Below are 4,855 nucleotides of genomic sequence, written 5' to 3'. Positions count from 1 at the left end.
AAAAGTGGGAAATGAGTACCTACGGTGCAAGATATGGCGAATGAATTCAAGGGGGGTTCAGAGGGGTTCAAAGTTTTAATCTAACAGAACAAGAATAAGTCGGCCGCCGGCGAGCATCGGAACGCGCTGCTTGTCGCTGTACGCGATACGCGGTTTTTGGTGATGGCTCTCTTCTGGCTGGAAAAGTGTTGTTCAAGTTATGCGTTTACCAGCGGTAGAAAACTTTGCCTTATCTTTCGCTCCCTCGAGGCAACGCGCACGCGACGTAACATTTCACCGGTTTTTGAGCCTAAGCGACTTTGACTTATGGGACTGGCGGGAGGCACACGGTTCGCTGTTCGCTGTAAACGGTAGCTCTTGCACAGTGACCGAAAATGTTTGAAAATTGTTCCAAAAAGAAACGATAGTTGAAAGATATAAAACCCATGTTAAAGCAACGAACCTTTGCCTCCTCACGTGCCACATAATCATTCGCTTCATCGCAACGGCTGAGCTGTTCGAAACGATTGGAAGATAATGAAACAGCTCCTTACATAAAGACGAGTTAGCGGCTCCCTTAAGGGAAATGGGGGGAGGGGCACACCGACTGCATTCAAGCTGCCAAAAATGCTTCCAACTGGAGATACTGGAGAACAATGACGGTACCGTTGTGGGGTACGTGCTCATACGCAGCTCATAAAACCATTAGCTGGGAGGCGAAGGAACGGTACCCTACGGTATCGATGGAAAGCACTCAGCGCCAGCAGCTCATCCACTTTAATAAGGTTCAGACTCGCTCTCTCTGTCTGTAGCTCTTAATTATGCAGACAGTGTTTGCGACTCCGTCTGCCAGCTAAGCTGGGGTTCCTATTATTCGGTGCATTTTGGCTCATACATTCTGGATTAGAGTACCGTCGCGACGGTTGCCTCACTTAAATGAACTTCATGATACAATTGGGGATCAACTGCTGAGCAGAAGCTTTGTGAACGGTTCAGTGGTTAAAAAGGTGTTGCTATAGAAGACAGATTAGAACTAAAGTACAGAAGGAATTGTAAGTCGTTCCGAAATTGGCCATAACAGTACGTCAAGCTTAAAATTCAGTAGGTAACAACTCGATAAATGATTCTAGATCATACCTTTGTACGACATACAGTTTATTATGACTGCGTGCTTCCGCAAGGATGAACTTCTTCATCTTCGCAAGACACTCGCAGTGTACTGACCCGATTGGCGCAACCTCTCCCTCCCCCAACAAGGCACGTTCGGCGTCAGGATCAAGGGGAAGCAACCTCGTTAGCTCTACCTTTAACATGATTTCGCCACACGTGCAAACACCTTTCCGGCCAGAAAGTCACACTGAATCACCTGGTAATGAGAAACGTTTCCTCAATTCCCGGAGAAGGTCAAATAATCTACTTGTAACCTTAGCGCTAAGCGCCACCTTCCAGCATCCATCGTCACCGTCGCCATCGTCCTTCTCCGGCTCCGGTTCCCGCACCACCGGTTCCGGCAATCCACTTTGGTGCGGCTGCGGTAATGCAGCCAATTATGTGGTGGTTACCGCACCCTTTTAACAAATTGAATCCAACATCCTTCCGGTGGCTGATAACACCTCTCAGCCGGAAGTGGTTACCGTAGGTGCCGTATTCCTTTGGAACCGGTGCTCTGCTGCTGCCGTTCGTTCCTTTCCTCGCCAGGGATTTGACCCACGGTTGTCCATCAAATTTCCCGTACGGATTTGAGATAGAGAGATAGTAGTTTCTAGTTTCTAAGAAGGAACCCGGCCATTTGCTGATGCTGATTTGATGGACGAGATTCAATGGGTGGAAACTTGGATGTAATAACTTCATCGCAGCTTCATCACGGATTCTATTAGCACGGGTAGGAGATTTACTTGGATAAGATTGGTAAGATATGGATTGATGGAAGCTGAATGTATACTGTCTCAATATTAATTGAGCACTTACTTGAATTTCCAAATTTCAATTCAGATTCTACAATCTCGCAAAATCGGCGCTAAGTTAATCTCGATCTAAGCTAAGACCAACTTCTGCAAAAAGGTACAAAACTATCGATTTGAAAAGCACTCCAGACCTTTTCATCATGTTGCTTGTGCCACGGAGAGAAAAAAAAACCACGATTCATAATTCAAAAGTCATAATAATTGACGGCATAGCCAGACAGAAAAACTGCATAATCCACCCCGCTCCGCCAAATTCCGTCGGAGAGAAAAACCGGAACTTGTTGTGCAGAATCGATATGCTGCAATGACGCAGCTGCCGCTCTCTATCGAAAGGCGAAGACTAAACCGAAGCTACTGGCCTCGCTCTGGTGCTGTGGCCCGCTAAGAACCACCCACCGACCCGCCGATGAACAATAGCTTCAAGACAATAATTAAATTAAACAACAATAAACAGTGCACCGGGTAACGGGCAGCACCGAAAAGGGGTTGGAAGCTGGACGCTTGAAGAAGAAAGCCGGAAAATGCTGCAGCACGAGCAAGAGTTTGAGAGCGGTTTCGCCCCATTGACCCACGCGCACCAAACCGAGCAAGGCACCATCGCCACCCTTATGCCACTCCGGTGCCCGGAACATCGAACAAACAAATAGCCGCCGTTCGCCCGTTCGTCTGCATAGCGCTGAACTAATTAAGCGGTCCTTTTTCTCGGACAGCTTGCCGGGCGCGATGTTGAGCAGCACAAACAAACCCAAACCGGGTGATGTGGGGGGAAAAAAAGATCCCAGCACGTTTCCACGGCTGCCAAGGCCTGGCACATCCGGGGACCGAGCTCCGGGGGCTCGGGTTGCGAATGGAAAATTCTCAAGTGCAACGCTCGAGTACGCTACGCTTTGCGGAAATTTATTGCAGATTGTTGGCCACCAGGGACAGCGAGAGAAACAGAGAGAGAGAGAGACGGAGAGAGAGAGAGAGAGAGAGAGAGAGAGAGAGGCTGCGGGGACGGAATGAAATTCTTCCGAAAATTTAAGAATTGTGTATCGGTGACGGGAAGTGAGGGAAATATGGCTCTCCAAGGCATACAATTCGACGGCTGACACCTCTGTCTGGGTGGATTCCTTTACTTTACAACCAACATTATGCTGCTGTAGTAACATGCTATAAATAAGAGCGAAAGTTAACTTTTATAATTTCTATTGTGCCATCGGTTCTCTCTACAATGGAAATGCATAGCGATACCAATCAAACCTCCACAATGTGGTGTTTTTAATTACTTTTTTTTCTTCATATAAATAGCAATGTCCACCATGAGCAGTACGGACAATCTGCGACGCAAGAAAAAGCACCAAAAGTCGCAACACAACCGATTGCACCAATTAACGAGCGCACTCCAAGTTTTTAGGCTGTCCGTTGCTCCTCTACAAAGTATCTATTAGCGGGAACAAAGAAAAAAGTTTAATGTTCAGTCGAGCATGGAATAGAAAGTGGCCGCACAGCACCATGAAATTCACGATGCAGATGTGGCCAACGGTCGGCCGCCTCCTAATACTACCACATAATTATCGAATCCATCACGCCGCTCGCTGGAAAGAATACAGAGAAACCTCGAGGCCAGTAAATGAGATTGTCATCCGTTTTTGGCGAGCCAGTCAACCGCGTCAACCGACCGCCGCCACCGTGAAGTGAAGTGTTCCCTTTTCCGAAGCGAAGAAGCGTTGAAACGTTCGCCGAGACTATCGGAGAGCAATATATCAAGCCACCGGGCGGGAGGATTTAAGGATCCGGGATTTGTTTGTCCGAGGTTCCGTATCCCAGGCCCCTGGCGCACTTTTCCGGCCCGCGGGGAAAAGTCCAATTTTTTTGCGGATTACCTTCTAAGCTTCACCGTTCACTGAAGGTCAGTAATCGATTTCGGGGGCTAGGCACACCGGCAGGCATCCTTTCGCAGGAAAACCGTCGCGTCGCGCCTTCGTGGTTGTATTACGGCAGCGAACGCCTTGCGTTCCTTCGAGCGTTTTTTTTTTGTTTTATTCCAGACCCCGGAGTCCGGAAAGAGCTGCCCTTACTCCCCGCACACAGCGCTCTAAGTCAGTCGGTCTTCTAATGAAACCTTAATCTCAGTGTTTTGGCTTATCATCTGTAGCGGACGGCCACGTTTCCTCTGCTCTTCTATTATCTTATTTATTGCTTTTAAGGTATTATCGGTAGTAATCGACAATATTGCAAAAGAAGAAAAAAGGATATCGTCCGAAGTGCAAAGGGAAATGGTCAAAATTGAACAGCAAATTACAATACGGGCACAACCATAGCAAAGAGACTTTTTAAAGGGACACTTTTTTGCTCTTAAAAAAAGAAAAAAATACAAGCTAATGGAAAATGAAACCTTTTCAACGGTGATCAGTGAGGATTATTGTAATTAAAGTTGAAACGAGGGTAAATCCCATGGTTGGTTTCTATATTTTTAAAGGGCATCTTTTAAAATCTATTTAATACGATGCAACCATGCTGTACACAATGCATTGAATCATATTGAGCATATATGCTAACTACATAAAACCAATTAACGGCTACGTCCTTATTATTCTTTTAATTGTTTGAATAAAATCAAAATTCTAAAAAGTTCACGCTTTTTCGCAACACAAAAACCTTTACAATCCCCGTACTCGTACTTTAAAAATACAGTAAAAATATAAAAAGCCTATAATAAAGCTGTCACAAATCACTTCCACTTTGTGTCCCCGTGAAGCAGGCCGCGACTTCAAAATAACGCAACATCGTGGCAACCGCCGCGTTTTCCGCCGCTTAGTTTGCTGTCAAGTTGAGTTTGGGCGAGTTGTACCTTCCGGCCTTACAAACCCCACCCGGCTCTAACGGCTCCAAATCCTCCCCAACGCGCGTTGTCCAAATCGAAATTTATA

This window comes from Anopheles aquasalis, chromosome 2, assembly GCF_943734665.1.
Source record: "Anopheles aquasalis chromosome 2, idAnoAquaMG_Q_19, whole genome shotgun sequence".
NCBI lineage: Eukaryota > Metazoa > Arthropoda > Insecta > Diptera > Culicidae > Anopheles > Anopheles aquasalis.
This window is presented reverse-complemented; position numbering follows the sequence as displayed.